We start from the raw sequence: 21,422 nt of genomic DNA on the forward strand, positions 1-21,422 counted from the left end.
GTTCCTCCAACAAGAAGATTTAACAATTGCAAATACTCATGCTCCGCACTTGGAAGCAACCAAATATGTAAATCAATTAATCATAAACATAAACTCACTGATAACAATATATAATAGTTAGGGACTTTAATACCCCAATTATAGAAATGGACAGATCACCTAAGCAGAAAATCTAAAAGAAAACAATGGCTTTGCATGACACACTGGACTGGATGGACTCAACAAATATATTCAGAACATTTCATCCTAAAGCAGCAAAATACACACTGTTTTCTAGTCCACATGGGACATTCTACAGAATGGATTACATACTGGGTCATTACCTCAATAAGTCCAAAACGATTGAGATCATACCATGCATATTTTCAGACCATAATGCTATGAAACTTGAAATCACCCACAACAAAATATTTGGATAGACCACAAATACATATAGGTGAAAGGACATCTTATTAGGAATGAATGTGTTAACCAGAAAATTGAAAAAGAAATTAAAAAATACATGGAAGCAAATGAAAATGAAAGACAACAGTCTAAAACCTTTGAGATGCAGCAAAAGCAGTCATAAGAGGAAAGTATATAGCAATACAGACCCTATAAAAGAAGCAAGTGAAGTGTCGAGTATACAACATAACTTTACACCTAACTGAGCTAGAAAAGGAACAGCAAATAAACCTTAAAGCCAGCAGAAGAAGGGAAATAGTAAACATTAGAGCAGAAATAAATGATACAGAAACAAACAAAAAATAGTAGAACAGATCAGTGAAATTAGGTGCTGGTTCTCTGAGAGAATTAAAATTTATAAGCCCCTAGCCAGACTTATCAGTAAGAGACAGAGACAGACAGAGAGAGAGAGAGAGACAGAGAGAGAGAGAGATAACGCAACCAAATAAAATCAGTAATGATGGGGGAGAGATCACAACAACATCACAGAAATATAAGCAATCAGAAGAAAATATGAAAAATTACATGCCAACAAACTAGGCAATCTGGAAAAATGGATAAATTACTAAAAACGTGTAAACTACTAAAACTGAAACAGGATGAAATAGAAAATTTGAACAGACCCATAATTAGTAAAGAAATTGAATCAGTAATCAAAACTCTTCAAATGTCCTAAAGTCCAGGGCCAGATGGGTACCCTGGGGAATTCTACTAGACATTTTAGTATGAGTTAATACCTATTCTTCTCAAACTGTTCCAAAAACATAGTAACAGAAAGAAAACTTCCAAATTCATTCTACAAGGCAAACATTACCTTGATTCCAAAACCAGACAAATATCACACTAAAAAGGGCAATTACAGGCCAATATCTCTGATGAACATGGGTGCAAAAGTTCTCAACAAGATACTACCAAACCAAATACAACATTACAATCCAGAATTGTTCACCACAAGCAAGTGGAATTTATTTCTGAGCTGCAGGGGTGGTTCAATATTTGAAAATCAACCAATGGGATATACTTCATTAATAAAAGAACGGATAAGAGCCATGTGATCCTCTAAGTAGATGCAGAAAAAGTATTTGACAAAATATAGTATCCATTCTTAATAAAAAAGAAAAACTTCAGCAAAGTAGGGATAGAGGGAACATACCTAAACATCATAACAGCCATATAGTAAAGACCCACATCTAATATCATCCTCAGTGGGGAAAAACTTAGAGCTTTTTGTCTAAGGTCAGGAACAAGACAGGGATGTCCACTCTCACCATGGTTGTTTAACATAGAATTAGAAGTCCTAGCCTCAGCAATCAGACAAAAAAAGAAAAGAAAAGGCATCCAAATCTTCAAGGAAGAAGTCAACTCTCATGATCCCCAAACAACATAATATTCTATGTAGAAAATCCAAAACACTCCAGCAAAAAATTGCTAGAACTGATACACAAATTCAGCAAAGTTGCAGGACACAAAATCAGTGTACAGAAATCTGTTGCAATTTTGTACACCAACAATGAAGTAGCAGAAAGAGAAATCAAGGAATCAGTCCCATTTACAGTAGCATCAAATACCATAAGATACCTAGGAGTAAACTTAACCAAAGATGTAAAAGATCTGTACTCTAAAAACTATAGAATATTTATGAAAGGAATTGAAGATGACACCAAAAAGTGGAAAAAACATTCCATGCTCATGGATTCGAAGAAAAAGTATTGCTTAAATGTCTATACTACCCAAAGCAATCTACACATTTAATGCAACCCTATCAAAATACCACCAGCATTTTTTTCCCCCAGAGCTAGAACAAACAATCTTAAAATTTGTATGGAACCAGAAAAGACCTTGAATAGCCAAGGCAATCCTCAAAAAGAAAAGCAAAGTTGTAGGCATCATGATTCTGGACTCCAAGCTATATTAAAAATCTGTAGTCATGGGGCGCCTGGGTGTCTCAGTCGGTTAAGCGGACGACTTCGGCTCAGGTCATGATCTCGCGGTCCGTGAGTTCTAGCCCCGCGTCGGGCTCTGTGCTGACAGCTCAGAGCCTGGAGCCTGCTTCAGATTCTGTGTCTCCCTTCCTCTGACCCTCCCCTGTTCATGCTGTGTCTCTCCCTGTCTCAAAAATAAATAAACGTTAAAAAATTTTTAAAAATCTGCAGTCATGAAGACTGTATGGTAGTGGCACAAAAACAGATGCATAGATCAATGGAATAGAATAGAAAATCAAGAAATGGACTCAAAACTATATGGTCAACGAATCTTCAACAAAGCAGAAAAGAATATACAGTGGAAAAAAAGACAGTCTCTTCAAGAAATGGTGTAGGGAGAACTGGACAGCAAGATGCAAAAGAATGAAACTAGATACTTTCTTACACCATACACAAAAATAAATTCAAAATGGATGAAAGACCTAAATATGAGACAGGAAACCATCAAAATCCTAGAAGAGAACACAGGCAGCAACCTTTTTGACTGTGGCTGTAGCAAGTTCTTTCTAGATATATCTCTGGAGGCAAGGGAATCAAAAGCAAAAATGAACTATTGGGACTTCATCAAGATAAGAAGCTTCTGCACAGGAAGGAATCAATCAACAACATTAAAAGGTGACCTATGAAATGGGAAAAGATATTTGCAAATGCCACATCAGATAAAAGGTTAGTATCCAAAATCTATAAAGGAGTTACCAACAAGACACCTGGGTGGCTCAGTCGGTTGAGCATCAGACTCTTGATTTCAGCTCTGGTCTTGATCCCAGGGTCGTGAAATTGAGCCCTGCATCAGGCTCCATGTTCACTTTGAGCCTGCATAAGATTCTCTCCCTCTTTTCTCTCTCTCTCCCTCTCTCTCTCCCTCTCTCTCTCCCTCCTCCTCTGTCCCTCTCCCCTGGTAGCATGCTCTCTCTCTCCCTAAAATAAACATTTTTTAAAGCTTTAAAATTTTTAAAAATGAACTTGATACCCAAAAAACAAATAATTCAGTTAAGAAATGGCAGAAGTCATGAATAGACATTTTTCTAAAGATGACACACAGACGACCATCTGACACATGAAAATATGCTTAACGTCACTCATCAGGGAAATACAAATCACATCTACAAAAATATATCACCTCATACCTTTCAGAATGGCTAAAATTAACAACACAGGGAACAATAGATGTTGGCGAGAATGTCAGGAAAGGGGAACCCTCTTGCACTGTTGGTGGGAATGCAAGCTGGCACAGCCACTCTGGAAAACAGTATAGAGATTCCTCAAAAACTTAAAAATAAAACTACCTACTACCCATCAATACTACTGCTAGGTATTTACCAAAGGTTACAAAAATACTGATTCGAAGGGATACGTGCACCCTGATGTTTATAGCAACATTATGAACAATAGCCAAATTATGTAAAGATCCCAAATGCCCATTGACTGATGAATGGATAAAGGAAATGTGGTATAGAGAAGCCTGGGTGGCTCAATTCATTGAGCATCTCACTCTTGATTTTTATCTCAGGCCATGATCCCAGGGTAATGGGAACCAGCTTTGTGTCATGCTCTGTGCTGAAAAGGGAGCCTCCTTAAGATTCTGTCCCTCTCCCTCTACCTCTCTTGCATGCTCACACACTCTCTCTCTTTCCAATAAAAAATGTATATATATACAGGTATATATGTATATATGTATATATACCTGTATATATATATATATATACATGTATATTATGCTAAGCTAAACAGACTTGTCAGAGAAAAACAAATACCATATGATTTCACTTATATGTGGAATTTAAGAAACAAAACAGATAAACATAGAGGAAGGGGAACAAAAAAAAGAGAGGGAGGCAAACCAAAAGTGATTCTTAACTATAGACAACTAACTGGAGGGGAAGTGGTCGCGGGATGGGCTAGATGGGTAATGTGTATTAAGGAGGACACTTGTTGGAATGAGCACTGGGTGTTATATGTAAGTGATGAATCACTAAATTCTACTCCTGAAACCATTACAGTATATGTTAAATAACTAGAATTTAAATAAAAACTTAAAACAAATGAACAACAAAAAACCCAAAGAAAACAAATGGAGAATAAAAATAAAGACTTCTTTTCATAAAGACTAAGAAAATACTAAAAAATCCTCCCAATATTAATAAAGGAAAAGTAGATAAGCTAGAAGATATATATTTTAAACAAGAAGCCTCATTGTAGATTTATAATTATTCAAATCTTAAAAGGAATATGTGATAAAAAAGGAAATTAAAAACTAATATTGGAAAATATTTAACTTACTCAAACTGACTCAGATGAAATAGAAAAGCAGAATAATTTTATAATCACTGAGGAAATTTAACTTCTCAAAATCTTTTCACAAAAAAAGTTAACAGGCCAAACAATTTTCAGGACAAGTGTTGCCAGTAGCAGATAATTCAGATTGTATATAATCTATTCTGATGAAAGAAGGAATCTGTTTCATCCAATGCTGTCAGATTAGTACAGTTTTGATATTCAAACTAGAAAAGCACTTTAAAATGCATAAAAATGATAGGCCTATCTCATTTGTGAATTTAGAAGTGAAAATACTAAGGTGACTATTAGCAAATGAACACAACATCAAGTAAAGCAGATATTATTTCATGATTTATTTAGAGTCATGCAAAGAATGCAAGTTTGGTTTAACATTTCAAAATAAAATGATGTAAGCAGGTATATTTAAAAATTAATAAGAAAAATATAATTATCATAATAGATACTGAAAAAAGGATAATGAAATCTAATATCCAATCTGGGTAAAATCTCTCAGCAAGCAAGAAATAAAAGTTACTTATATACCAAGTAAAGGCTGTATCACAAAATTTACTACAATTAGTATACTTACTAGTTAGATTTTACTCCATTTTCTGAAGATTAGGGTTGAGATACAGATGCGAACCATTTACACTTTTGTTCATCTTTTTTCAGGAAATCCTAGGCAGTTTACTATAAAAAAGAATTTAAATGGGGGATACAAAATTATAATTACTTGCAAATGAAATTCTTGTGTATTTAGCACATGAAAGGAATTTGCAGATTATTTGGCTTAATTACAGAGTATAACATGGTTGATTAACAAAAAATCAATACATGTCAACAATTATTTATTTATTTTCTAACACTTCCCAAGTATGCTTCCATACTTGTCAACATCAATATTTTTTACAACAGAAATAAAAAATATGAAGTATCTAGGAGTAAATCTAGCAAATGATGTGAGAGGCCTTTAGGAACAAAATTATAAAACTTTATTGAACAATATGAAGGAGAGATACCATTAACTATCATAAAGATAACAATTTTCCCAATTGAATCAGAAGATAAAGGGAATAACTCTAACGTAGTGTATTTAAACAACGGGATAGCATATGGCAATAAAATTAAAAGAACTATAGATGCCTGCGTGTCAAATAGCAAAATATAACTTTGAATAATAAAAGCAAGCTTCAGAATGATACATGTTACAAGTATTTTTGTAAAGTAAGAAAACAAGCAAAATTAAAATAAACATATTGCTTATGACTATAAACCTATATTAGTGAGCTTACTTTTAGCTGCCCTCAATACCCAACTGAAAATTTCAGAATTCATTTCTTTCTCACATTAACAGTCTGGAGAGTGCGTTCCTCTTGGATGGGTAGTTTTGCTTTGCTTTCCTTTTATTTTGTGACTTCATAATCCTCTACCATCACATATTTGTTTTTACCCATTTGGTTGTTGGGGAAAGGGAACATGGAAATACATACGCATTTCTTAAATAGTTCAGAAATGACCCATATCACATCCAACCATATTCCTTTTAAGCAGGGACTTGTCATATTGTCCCATCTACATACAGGGGAGCTGGGAGATACAGTCCTTGAACTGTATAACTTCTTAGAGATAGCTTTACACCAAGCAAAGAAACATACATTTCTTGTGTATGTGAAACTACTTTGTTATAAAATGCAAGTGAAAAACTAAAAAGAAAAACATAGGGATGAATAATAGAAATGTAAACCTTGTGGTTTTTTTGAGACAAGTTTGGAAAAGAGATCATAGTGGGTATAGTGGGTTTTTCAAAGATAGAGATAATATACATTGCATGTTTGGGGTAAGTACATAAATGTCCATTTATTATTATTATTGAAAATGCACATACTTTCTATGAATACTGTATATTGTTTAAATATAGATTTGTATGTATACAACATATATATGTGAACAATAAAAGATGAAAGATAGGATAGAAGCAAATACAATGGTAATTATAATAATAAATAGCATTTATTAAGTACTACGGACTGGGAGTTGTTTGAAAGCACTTTAAATGTTAGCTTTATTGATCATCATAACAAATCTATAATAGCACTGTAATTCCCTCCATATTAAAGATAAAGTGATTCAGAAGAATTACTTGCCAAAGTCACGCAGCTTGAGTGAGTCAAAAATTGCAAAGCTAGTAAGTGGCAAAAGAGATATGCCATTATCTATCAGAAATATGACGACTTTTCTAAAAGCACATTAAAGAGCAGACAGCCCTTATCAGACTAAAGACCCTCTCCCTTATTCTTTAAATCTGTCCTTGTTTTCTGTGTAGTCGTCACTTCTCTGAGGACTTGCCTCCTACGCTGTCCTATTCATGATGTATAAAGTCCTGTTTGTCACCTCCCTAGATCACACAGAATCTCTTACCTTGAACCAACCCAAATTCTTTACTTTGAACCCCTTTCTATAGTGCTCTGCAAAATAGTAATAATCCTCATTTAGAAGTAAGGAATTGACACAGAATAGTTAATTGCCATTCAAAAGATAACAAAATTATTACATTTTTTAGCCTGGACAGAAATACAGGTCAGATTTCTAGTGGGTTCGGTAGCTATATCCAAATAGTGTGGGTCAATCAAAGTATGTAAATATGAGGCATTTGCTTAGGCTCAAATATGACCTGCAGTAGTGCAGTTTACAGGTTGAGGAAAATCGTCTGTGTCTTTGTCTTTTTTCCCTCTATTTAGCCTTTAGGGACTTCATTGAGTGCCCCCCAAAAAGGAGCTATAATTTGACAAACTCAAGTCTAATTATATCATCACTTCTTGCAGAATTAGGATAATTTTACTTAACTCTTGAAAAGCCAACATTATTTGCAGTGGTTTTGTCTTCTTAGCCAACAAACTGAAATATGTCAAGTTGTTTGATCAAGGACAAACCTGGGTACCTTCTCCAGTGCCATTGGAACAATGGAAATTTAATCACTTTTGCTGATGGTCATTTTTGGTGGTCTCATTTGTTTTTGTTTTTGTTCAAGCCACAGTATTAAAACACAATGTCAACTACTCTTAACTATAATTTTGTAAGATCTTCCAAACAATTTTCTGTTTAATTAGAATAACCTCACTGAATACAAAGTGATCCATTAAAGCAAATTAGCCTTCAGAAGACATCAACAAAATATTAAATTTCTTAGTGTGCTAATACTATTTTAAACATTAAAATATATGTACTCAATGTTCTTAACCTTCTCTTTCTTATTTGAAATTTTTTCTTCCAAAACTATTGTCATGATTATGGATTGAGGCAGAGGGAAATCATGAACCGAGATTGAATAGTTTCATTGCTGAAAAGCCTTCATGATTAAAGCAGTCTGGCATCACTAAGCTTATGTTATCAACACAAAAAGCTAATTTTCAAATATAGAAGATATCACTTCAAATATTTCCAGTCATCCATGAATGTCACTCTGATTACTTAACAAAAGAAAGTTAGAGTTTAGAATTTTTACTAATGAATAATGTGTAAAAGATATTTCACTATTGATAACAGCTATTAACATTTCCATAATGAGAGGCAGCTCTGTGTATGTGACTATAGGGGGGAAGCTTTTAGGAAAAATACATATATATATATTGCTGAAGTGAGGAGTATTTCTATAAAACTTTTTTTATTTTTATTTTTATTTTTTTTTTAAATTTTTTTTCAACGTTTTTTATTTATTTTTGGGACAGAGAGAGACAGAGCATGAATGGGGGAGGGGCAGAGAGAGAGGGAGACACAGAATCGGAAACAGGCTCCAGGCTCTGAGCCATCAGCCCAGAGCCTGACGCGGGGCTCGAACTCACGGACCGCGAGATCGTGACCTGGCTGAAGTCGGACGCTTAACCGACTGCGCCACCCAGGCGCCCCTAAAACTTTTTTTAAAAGCTCTTTATCTTTTATTTATTTTTTTAATGTTTATTATTTTTTTTTTTTTTGAGAGAGAGGGAGAGACAGAGCATGAGCAGAGGAAGGACAGAGAAAGAGAGAGAGGGAGACACAGAATTTGAAGCAGGCTCCAGGCTCTGAACTGCCAGCACAGAGCCCAATTGGGGGCTTGAACTCACAGACTGCGAAATCATGACCTGAGCTGAAGTTGGATGCTTAACCGACTGAGCCACCCAGGTGTCCCTCTAAAAGGCTCTTTTGAAGCTCTAAAACATTAACCAAAGCTGAAGATCATCTCAAGAAGTAAAAACATTGGAAAATAACATTTTAGCCTGTTAAAAATTTTTACATTTTTCCTATGATCATAATTGTCCTTTAAATATTAAGATTTTCTCATCTATTTTAAATGCATCCACATTTCACAAGACAGCATTGATAAATTCTTCCTCTCGTTTATTAAAATGTTTTTATAAGTCAATTGTAAATAATTTAGCATAAGTATAACATGGGCAAAATCTCTGAAAACACATTTATCACTTAATCTTTTAAATATTTACTTATTTTTAATATCCCCATTGTATATTTCATAAACCCAAACTTTAAGGTCAATGAATGTTTTTGACGAATTTGAGAAATTTAAAATAAGAGGGCCTAAGTTATATGAATAAATTTCAAAAAGAGCTGGCAGGAACATTTGTGGGAAAAAAATCTACTTTCTTTATATGAAATAGCATATTTATTATATTTAAGAGAATATTTTATAACTATTTAAGAAAATATTTTATAAATATTGAGGATACATAGTTTTCCGGTATAACTGAATGTCCAAAAACATAGAGAAAAGGAAGTTATGACCAGGTGATGAATTGTATTAAGCTTACACATATTAAAAAGCCCAATTTCTCATTGCATTCATAAGGGTATAAATTACATTCAACCAATAAAATACTTCCTTAATGAGTTAATAATATAAATTTCATTTAGGTACCATGATATTCCTTAAATATTATTTCTTCTGTGTTTACATTCAAATGGTAAGATAGGCCAATATTTCATACTTTCTCTCCTTTCATGATGACATATTTAAAGAAAAAAAAGCAAGTATGAAGATAACATCTTTCACTCCATACCCCATCAACAAGTTATACTGAATCTGATCATATTCAATATTTCTTTAAGATTTTTTTGAAAGAAAACAATGCAGATAAAATCCCTTCTCCCCGTGTACTCTGCAATCCCATTGTATCCATTTCCAAAGGAAATCACCATTTTGTGTTATTGGTATATAGTCTTTAATACCCATATGTGTACATGTTCATAACCACTGTTTATATTATTTTGAATTTTATATAAATAACATTGTACTGAACTTAAATATTTTTTATTGTTTAAGTTTTTTGTTTTTTTTTTAATTTTTTTTCCACGTTTTTTATTTATTTTTGGGACAGAGAGAGACAGAGCATAAACGGGGTAGGGGCAGAGAGAGAGGGAGACACAGAATCGGAAACAGGCTCCAGGCTCTGAGCCATCAGCCCAGAGCCTGATGCGGGGCTCGAACTCCCGGACCGCGAGATCGTGACCTGGCTGAAGTCGGACGCTTAACCGACTGCGCCACCCAGGCGCCCCTTATATAAATTCTAGCTGGTTAACATATTAGTTTCCAGTGTGCAATACAGTGATGCAACACTTCCATAAAACACCTGGTGCTCATCACAAGTCCACAACGAGTTCACCTTTCCTCCTACCACCTCCCCTCTGGGAACCACCAGTTTGTTCTCCAGAGTTAAAAGTCTCTTGGTTTGCCTCCCTCTACTTTTTTTCCCCCTTTGCTTGTTTGTTTGGTTTCTTAATTTCCACATATGTGGTGAAATGATACGGTATTTCTTTTTTCCTGACTGAATTATTTCTTTTAGCATTACACTATCTAGTTCCATCCTTATCATTGCAAATGGCAAGTTTTCATTCTTTTTTATGGCCGAGTAATATTCCATTGTGTATATCCATTCATCAGTTGATGAATATTTGGGCTGTTCCATAGCTTGGCTGTTGTAGATAATGCTGCTATAAACATCAGGGTGCATGTGTCCCTTTGAATTAGTATTTTTATATTATTTGGGTAAATACCTGGTAGGGCAATTGCTGGATTATAGGGTAGTTCTATTTTGAACTTTTTAAAGAACCTCCATACTGTCTGTTTCCAGAGTGACTCCACCAGTTTGAATTCCCACCAACTGTGTAAGAGAGTTCCTTTTTTACCACATCCTCAACACTTGTTTCTTGCATTTTTTTTAAATTTCAGCTATTCTAAGAGGTGTGAGGCGCTATCTCATTGTAGTTTTGATTTGTTTTCCCTGATAATTAGTAATGTTGAGCATCTTTTCATGTGTCTGGTGGCCATCTGGATATCTTCTTTGGAAAAGTGACTGTTCATGACTTATGCAGTTTTTAACTGGATTATTATTTTTTTGTGTGTGTTGAGATTTATTAGTTCTTTATATATTTTGCATACTAATCCTTTATCAGATATGTCAATTTCAAATATCCCCTCCCATTCCGTAGGTTGCTTTTTAATTTTGTTGATTGTTTCCTTCTATGTGCAGAAGATTTTAATTTTAATGTAGTCCTAATAGTTTGTTTTTGCTTTTGTTTCCCTTGCCTCAGGAGACACACCTAGAAAGAAGTAGCTATAGTCAATGTCAAAGAGGTTGCTGTCTGTGTTCTCTGTTATTTTTATGGTTTTAGATCTTACGTTTAGTTCTTTCATCCATTTTGAATTTATTTTTGTGTATGGTGTGAGAAAATGGTCCAATTTCATTCTTTTACATGTTGCTGTCCAGTTTTCCCAGTCCCATTTGTTGAAGAGACTTTTTCTCATTGAATATTCTTTCCTGCTTGGTCAGAGATTAATTGGCCATATAGTTGTGGCTTCAATTCTGGGTTTTATATTCTGTTCCATTAACTTATGTACCTATTTTTGTGCCAGTGTCATACTGCCTTGATGAGTCCAGACTTTATAATATAACTTGAAATCTGAAATTGTGATGCTTCCAGCTTTGCTTTCCTTTTTCCAGATTGCTTTGGCTATTCAGGGTCTTTTGTGGTTCCACACAAAATTTAGGATTGTTTGTTATAGCTCTGTGAAAAATGCTGTTGGTATTTTGAATTGTATTTGTACCTATATTTTTTTGCATCTTGCTATTTTTTGAGAGTTACTTGTGTTGGTATTTATAGTTTTAGTTCAACCAGAATGGTTTACTTCATCCTAGTTTTCCCATGGTGTAACAATACCTCAGTGTATTTAATTATTCCTTTATTGATAGGTATTATGGTTTCTACCACTTTGGGGTTTTTTTAGGTTTTATTTATTTATTTGAGAGAGACAGAGACAGCATGAACAGGGAAGGGGCAGAGAGAGGAGAATCCCAAGTAGGCGCCACACCTTCAGTGCAGAGCCCAGTCAGTGATCTCACAAAACCATGAGATCATAACCTGAGCCTAAACCAAAAGTTGAATGCTTAACTAACAGAGCCACCCATAGTCGCCTGATTTCTACCGCATTGTAACTAATATTACAGTGAGTATTATCATTGTACATGTCTTCTCAAGTACAGGTCTGAGTTTTTATCCAGAATTGGAATTTCTGGTTTAAGCCTATGCATATTTTCAGCTTCCCTGAATATTGCCAGTTGCTTTTGCAAAGTGATTTGGACTAACTCATATTCTAACCAGTGTGAGAACTCTTGTGTGTCCATGTATTGGAATGGAACACATTTAAAAAAAATATTTCATACAAGAGGGGTTTGATCTTCTTAAATATACATTTTTCTGATCAGTGATGGGGTTAAGCTTCATTTATATACTGTGTCTGTTCAGGTTTACTACTTTAAGTGACATTCATATTATCTGTCCTTATTTTATGGCTATGTTTGCTTTTCTTACTACATTTTTGTAATTCTTATGTTCTGCTTTCTGTTATTCTTTAATCAGTTACATGTGGTATAAACACATTCTTTCAAGTTCTGCTTGTTTTTCACCTTTTTATGGTGGTTCTGATTTTTTTAATATATCTCTTCCACCTTTCCTTCTAAATTTCCTTCTGAATACACTTGTTTATAATTCTGAAAGTATTTTTTTAAATTTACCTCAAAATTAGCATATAGTGCAACAGTGATTTCAGGAGTAGATACCTTAATGCCCCTTACACTTTTAGTCCATCCCCCCCTCCCACAACCCCTCCAGTAACCCTCTGTTTGTTCTCCATATTTAAGAGTCTCTTATGTTTTGTCCCCCTCCCTGTTTTTATATTATTTTTGTTTCCCTTTCCTTGTGTTCATCTGTTCTGTGTTAAAGTCCTCATATGAGTGAAGTCATATGATATTTTTCTTTCTCTAACTGACTAACTTCGCTTAGCATAATACCCTCTAGTTCCATCCACATAGTTGCAAATGACAAGATTTCATTCTTTTTGATTGCTGAGTAATACTTCATTGTATATGTATACCACACCTTCTTTATCCATTCATCCGTTGATGGACATTTGGGCTCCTGAAACTATTTTTTATTTGAATAATTGGCAAAAGCAATAATTGCAAACATTCCATAATGTAAATTTCAAGCATTATAGTCTGACCATGACCTTCCCTCTAATTTCAACCTTAAATTCAAGGATTCACTATCCCCAGTGAGATCCCTCCACCTCTCTTCCTTTATGTACTGTCTTTTCTTTTTCACATTCTTTAATTCCCAAGACTCATGTTTGTAATTAGTCTACCCTCACTAATTTTGTTTGTCTCTCTCTCTAGCTCTGTTTGGCTGGAGAAAAATAAAAAAATGCTTAATATCCTCTCTTTAAATTAATGGCAAAGAACTTCAAGCTGTCTTTCACTCAACCTCCAGTTGGAGTATCCAATTAGTTGCTGATATTGTAGATATCTTCTTGTTATTGATTTATAATTTAACTCAACTGTAGCTAGGTAACCTACTTTGTAAGAATTATATCCTTTTAAAAATATTGATTTTATGGCTCAAAATAGAATCTATCTTGACAAGTGTTTTGAATGTACTTGAGAAAAATGTGTATCCTGTGATTGTTAAATGGATCATTCTATAAAGTGTCAATTAGGAAGTTTTGGTTGATAATATTTGTCACATATTTTATATCCTTACTGATTTTCTATGTGTTCTATCAATTATTTTGAGAGTAGTGTTGTGGATTATTTTTCCTTTCAGCTTTGTCAGTGTTGTTTCATATATTTTAAATTTCTATTACTTGCTAAATGAATGATTAGGATTGTTTTGTTCTCCTGATGAATTGACCATAATTTTATCCTTCTCTTGATCTCTATTATCATTGTTTCTTCTGAAATCTACTTTGTTATTAATAGAGCCAAACTAAATTTTATTTTCATTGGTGTTAGCATGGCAAATCTATTTATACTTTCATATACTTTGACCAATTTTGTGTTTTATAGTAAGTAGATTTCTTGGAGGCAGCGTGCATTTGGTGCTTATTTTTAATTTCAGTATGATAATCTTTGTATTTTAATTTAATTGGTTCACGATTTACATGCAATGTGATTTTTTATATGTTTGTGTTTAAAACTACTATATTCTCATTCATTATCTCTTTGTCCTATCTATTCTTTGTTTCATTTTCTCTTTATCCTGCTTTCTTTTGAAATAATAATTTTTATGATTCTTTTTTGTTTTCTTTGTTGATTAATTGCCTATAGCTCTCTTTTGGGGTGTTATTTTAGCAACTACAATATTTATGGTATACATTTTAACTCCTCACAGTTTACTTTCAAAAGATAGTATGCTGCTTAACATAAAACACAAAATCATTATAAGAATGTACTTCTTTCTATCCCTTCCCAACCTTTACATTATTGTTGCCATACATTTTACTTAAACGATGTTGTAAACCCTACAGTACATTGGAGTGTGTGTGTGTGTGTGTGTGTGTGTGTGTGAACAGTGAATTTAACTTTAATTATTTAAATAATAATGAATCTTTGTATTTACTCATGGGTTTTCTGGGGTGTTTATTTTGAGAGAAAAAGAGAGGGAGAGAGATAGAGAGAGAGAGAGAGGATGAGTGTGGGAGGGGCCGAGAGACAGAGGGACAGAGGATCCAAAGTGGGCTCTGTACCGACAACAGAGAGCCCAACGTGGGGCTCCAACTCACAAACCATGGGATCAGACCTGAGCTGAAGTCAGACACTTAACCAGCTGAGCCACTCAGGTGCCCCTGGTTTTTCTATTTTTGATAATCTTTGTTTCTTTGTATAGATCCTGGTTTTCTTGTGGTATTTTCCTTCTTTCTGAAGGACTTCCTTTAATATTTCTTTCAAAGACAGTTAGCTTGTGATGAATTCTTTTAGCTTCTGTACGTCAGAACAAAGTCTTTATTTCACCTTTGTTTTCTAAAAGATATTTTTTCTTAGTAAAAGATTATAAGGTGACTTTTACACTTTTTCCTAGCACTTTAAAGATGTTGTACTACTGTCTTCTCCCTTGCACTAGAAAAATTTGGCCATTATATCTTTAATATTTATTGATACCCTCCTCTACCCCAACAGACACACCTACTCTAGAGAATTCCAGTTACCCACAGACTTGGCTGCTTGAAGTCATTCCACACTTCACTGATGCTTTGTTCATTATTCCCCCATTTGATCTTTTTTCCCCCCTCTGGTTCACTTTTACTTAGATTTCTTTGCTATACCTTCAAGTTTACCCATCTTTGCTTCTGAAGTATCTCATCTAGCATTTATCACCTTAGTGTATTTTTATCTCTGACATTGTATTTTTCATGATTCAAAATTCAATTTGGGTCCTTTGTTATTTCTTTCATATTTTTGTGTAACATGTTCAATCTTTGCTATAGCTTCTTGATGGAATATGCAATAGAGTAATAATTTTATTTTGAAAGTCCTTGTCTATTCTATTTGTGCCATTTCTAAATCAATCTTGATTGGTTTTTCTCTCCACCTTAAGTTATAATTTTCTATTTCTTTGCCCGATTTGTATTTTTTAATTGGGTGCCACATGCTGTTAATTTTAGGTCATGTGTCCTGGATATTTCTGTATTCTCATAAAGATTCTTGAGCTTTGTTTGCTAATTGACTTAGAAACAATTTCATTCTTTTGGGGCTTGCTGATGAACATTCTCAGGTCAGATCAAAGCACTTTTAGTGTAGGGTGTTTTCCCCTGCTACTGATACAAAATCTTCCATGTACTCTATTCAGTGTCCCATTAATTTGGGCATTTTGAATTCCATTGGGAGGGAACAGGCACCAGTCCAAGCCTTGTTTGAATGTCACACACTGTTCCCCCTACTCCCTTTAGGTGGTTCACTGACCAACCTCTCTTAGTTTCCTCACACACTTGTGCTGATCAGTATACGGATGTACACCTGAAGGGGATCCTTTGTAGATTTCAGGAGTTCTTTCTCTGTGTCCTTTTCCTTCTCAGATACTTGGACCTGCACACTGAAGACACTTGAGTTGCCTACATACTCAGTTCAGTGTCACGGATGTCAAGGTCTATATCATGACTTCAGATATCTCTAGGCAGTAAACTAAAGCAGTTAGATGACTCACTCCATTTGTTTATTCCCTGTCTCTGAAGATCTCTATATTTCATTGCCTGAATTCTAATTTCTTGAGAGCCACAATTCTGTTAAATAACAAAAATTGAATTGAGTAAACCTGTAAGATCCAATTGGTTTAATTAATGACTCATAAATCAGGCAGCATACCATCCAAAAACAGAAAGGAACTCCAAAAGGCTACAAAAAGGAAAAACATTCTAAAGGCAGGGTAAGGAATTCGTAAACAAAAGAATGATTGTGTCTGGTGAGGTATCTTCCTTTGGGGGACAAAAGGATCCATCAGGGAGATTACCTCCTCTTCTTTTGGGGAAAGAAAGGGCCTAAGTGGCAGGTTTTCTCATTGGTGCTGATGAGAAAACTCCAGACTTACTGGTTATGCTTTACATTCCTGGGAAAGATTGAAACAGCAATTAGGTTACATATAAAACCTTGGTTTGGTGTCCTGGGCTTAACAGAAAGACTCCATTTGGGGACTATTTTTTTTTTAAATACAAATAATAAAATCTGGATTTTTAATTGATAAAAATAGGGGTGGAAGATGTAAATCTGATCCTAGTGACTGTGTTGTCGAAAGGTGGAACCTGGGTGTATGTCCTGAGTGACTGTTTAGCAAGGTAATTACTTCTGTGTAGATACCCATTGTTGTCATTACTTTCATATACAACTTCATTTACTTCCAGCATGAATTGCTGCTGTAAAACATTGTTGTAAACCTAATTATCATTATGCTAGTTAATATATTTATTTTTTCTAGTATTTATTTAAAAATACTTCTTTATTCCATTTTTGAAAGGTATTTATTTATCTTAGGAGAGCAAGAGAGAGGGAGAGAGGGAATCCTAAACAGGGGATTGATCTCAAGAACCTTGAGATCATGACCCAGCTGAAATCAAGATTCAGTTGTTCAACCTACTGAGCCACCCAGGCACCTCTAAAAATATTTCTTTATTCCTTTTGCTCGGTTTTTGAGCACATGACAGCCTATGTGTAATTTTTTTCACTTCTAATATACCAAGTGCTATATCGACATCAAACTTTTCTGAGAAAAATACTCAATAGTAATTGAATTATTGAAATAATTGAATTTTAACTCTGAATATCACTTCTTTGCTGTTCCCTTGATTCTCTGTCCTCCCTTCACCTTCTCAGAAAAATATTAGCTTCTGAATTTATCTGTCTTTCCTCTTTCCTGTTTTTTATATTTTTAATCTTTTTCATCTTTGATGCTTAGTTCTGTGTGATTTTTCTCAATTTTATATTCTGATTTACTATTTTTATACTGCCTAGAGTCTGTGCACTTTTAAATTTTAAAGGCTGCATTTTTCATGTGGAAAAAATTTAATTTGTTCACTTTCATATTTCAGTTAGCCTGCTTCATTTGATTGTGTTTTTGTTTCATCATTTCTTATTTTTTATGGTTGTGATTTCTTCATTTATTTCTTTCACAATAAATTTAAAATACTAGAATTGTCTTTACAATTCATGGGAAAAAACATGTTAGTTCTCTGTTATAATTGCTTATCTTTCATACAATTGGATTTTTTTTCTACTTGATTTTGCATGTTCATTTTAAGCAGGACGTATTTACTCTTTCGGTTCACTTTTATGTGATTTTACTCTCTGTTCTTCTGTTCTCACCCCTTCTTAGATAAGGATTATGGAGTTGTCATGTTCAAGGACAACTACCTGCCTGGCACATTACACCTTTCTAGCCTCATGTCTTTATAGGCAGAATCTCTGTGACAGTTGGTAATTACTGCTTTTGTGTGTATTATCTTTCCTCCCTAGGCTCAGAGTCTGTAGCCACAGGCGACCTACTGAGAAGTGATGCAAGCACTACCCAGCCTCATACCTTGAGACAAATCTTACATGGACTCCTTCTAGTGCTTTTTAACCTACAATTTTCAAACCAGCACTACTCTTTCTTGCTTTATGGCACAGTAAACTTAATACTCAGTCTCAAGCACCATGTTATTCATTTCCTTTTTTTTTAATAATCAATAGTAACATTTCTGAATTTGGATATATATATATATAATATATATATATATTATATATATAATTAACTAAAATTGATGTATTTGATGTAGCTGTAATCAAAACATACATTTATTATGCAATTATTCTATAAAATCCTTAACTAGATTATTTATTATAAGCAGCCCAAATCCATACCAATTAATAATTGCATTTACAACACTTTCATTCATTCTAACAGTTTTCTAAAAACAGAAGAAAATAAAAATCCTGAAAGAAATCAACAACAGAGATGATTTTCTAGCCTCTCCTACCTTCTTCATTTTGTAAACTTGAGGCAAACATTAATAATTTTCTTTCATGGAAATGACATGATTCTTAGAAATCATTTTTTTCAAAGAGAAAACCATAAAGAAGGTCAACTATTTATAAAGTGAAACGTAGGAATTAGACTAAAATACCTTAGTATTCATACCCTAGTACGAATTACTTATGAAAGTACTTCTTCAAACTTTTAGCTTAGAAAGTGTGCATCCAATTAGCCATGACCTTATAGGCTTTTCTACTTGCACCTCTTGAGGTAAGGGTCAAACAGAAGAGTTAATTGGAAATTTCAAAGTGGAATTTTAGGACAAATGAAAATACTGCTGTCAGAAATCTGATTCGTTAGAGATACTTTGTAATTTGCCTGAAACTGTAGTCCACCAATAACTTCATGTAAAGTAGCTTTATATTGACTAACAACACAGAGTGCTAAAAGATATATTAGTTTAATTCCTTCATTGAATGTATGGTCTCAATTTGGTTGGCCTGTTTAATGATGAATTAAAAGTAAACAAATATACAGTGTTAAGAAAGATGGCATAATTGTTATTTAACCTTACCTACATGACAGTCTCAACCCTGAGCACAAAGTTAACTATATTCTGACATAGAACTCAGCTATAGGCTACTATTTAAAAAGATAACTTATGGATGCTTTAAGACTATTGTTATCTTGAATAATTTATTACCACTGACTTCCTCTATCCCATCAAATTTCACTATAAAAATTGTTCTTTTCGAAGAAGGCAGTGACATTAGCTTGCTTCCTACCATTTAGTCACTTCTGTAGTCTCTCCGGAATAATCACACAACCAAATAAAAAACAAAAATTGTATTAGCTTGTTTAGTATGTGCTTAGGTTAAATTGGAATAGGACCAAAAAAAGATCCTGACTCCATTTAACGATTTCTTTGTTCTTTGGCATACATTCTTATTTTTATTGGAAAGGATACAAAAAAAAATCCCTGGGAAAATGTTGCCCAGATGTATGGGGAGTTATGCTCAGGCAGTGCTGCCTAAGAAAGAAAACCCCCACATATCAAACTATTAAACACACACACACACACACACACACACATGTGCATACATACAAATTTATTTTTAAATTCACACGGATATTTCCATCACTGTGGATTCAATGATGGTTCAGTGCAACTTGTAGATCTTCAGGGCCATGAAAATGTCCCTCAAATATTTTTCCCTTTCTCCTCAAAACAAAAACTTACTATGTCCAAATGCCATGATCTTTTTTGGCTTATGGTTCTACCTTTGTTGAAGAGAGACTCTGATTTGGTGCAGAGAGGGATTGAACCGCTAAAGAGCTTGGGAAGATCATCTTTTTCTCTGAATTAATGAAATATATCCTCCTTAACAAAGTATTTTTTCTTGGGATTATCAGAAGTCCTTTTGTTAACCCTGTTTGTTCCAGTGTGTGACCCTGAGGGTATTCAGTAATTATTACTTATTCAGTAATATGTAATTCAGTAAAAAAAGTATTCTACTCAATTATGGTTGGCATTTGAGGAAATTTTGTAAATTAAACAAACATTTTTTTCCCTTAGATGTTATATTACTGAGAGCTATCCCTATTTTTGTGTGCAGTGTTAGTCCATTCACTTTGCCATATTGTCTTGCATTATGTCACAGTTCATTCATGTGCTCACTTGTTTTAGGTTCTTTTGTGTTTTGTCTTGTGACGAATACTGCTGTAATCTTTCTTGTACATGTCTTCTCTTTATATGTGCAGGATCTCTTCTGGGTTATCTATCTGTGGTTGGGATTGCTGCAGTAACATGTGTGAAATGTGATACCAGTTCATCTCAGCAACCAGCTCAACAGTGAATGCTAGAATTGTGAGTAGCTTTACTTTGATTTAAAACCTTAGCGAATTGAATTAAATTTCGAATTATTTAATTAACTTTTGCTAAATTTTAGAGTATGTTAAAACACGATAAATGTCCATGGACAGTAATAGAGCAGAGAAACGAAACTATGATGTTCTGGGGAATGGAGCTGATTGTTCTTACAAAGAGATGATCAGGGTAGGACCTAGTTAAGATCAAACGTGATCCTGTGCTTGAAGAAGGTGAGACAGTGACCATGAGGAATAAGTGATGAAGAATATGGAGGAAGAGGGAATAAGACCCTAAGGTAATGTTACGCCTGGATGTTTGGAGAAGAACAGAGAAGTTCATATGGCTATCGTAACATGAATGAGGGGAAAATAATAGAGATGAAATCTTGGAGTAACAAGAGAGGGATGTGGCATCTCATGTAGAGGCCATTGTGAGGTCTTTGGCTTTTACTCTATGTGAAAGGAGGGGCTGTCAGATGATGTTAATTGCTCGGAGGAATACTATGATGACATATTTTAAAAGACCACTCTGGCATCATACTTGCAGAGGGAGTGTAGCACAGAGAATGATGCATGTGAATCCAAAGGCAAAAAATGAGTTTCAGAATACGTCTTTATATTTGTTGTGGTGCATACTTAGGAGAAGAGGTGTGTTTGTATATTGCTAGTCTGCCCGTGAAGAGAGGTGGTCGACTTTCCCTCCACTTCCTTAGAGGGGACAATATACAGAAACATATATTTGTGAAATAAATGAAGACTCTCACTTCGTCAGCCTTAAAACAGTATTCCAGGCATGAAACGATTTCCCTAAAAGTCTAGCCCAGTCATCAAATTATTTTTTATACCTAAAAGATGACTGATGGATATTAAGAGTTAAAACAGTACGGCTATCAGACAGTTGACTAAAGATGTCATTGGTCATGCAAAAGTGAACATTGAACTGGGGAAGAATTTGGTCTAATCTTCAAGGCATCTGAATTTGTCATTGTAGTGTAAAAGAATCTCTATTCTGCTTTCAAATCTAGA

The sequence above is a fragment of the Lynx canadensis genome, chromosome B1, assembly GCF_007474595.2.
Source record: "Lynx canadensis isolate LIC74 chromosome B1, mLynCan4.pri.v2, whole genome shotgun sequence".
Lineage (NCBI taxonomy): Eukaryota > Metazoa > Chordata > Mammalia > Carnivora > Felidae > Lynx > Lynx canadensis.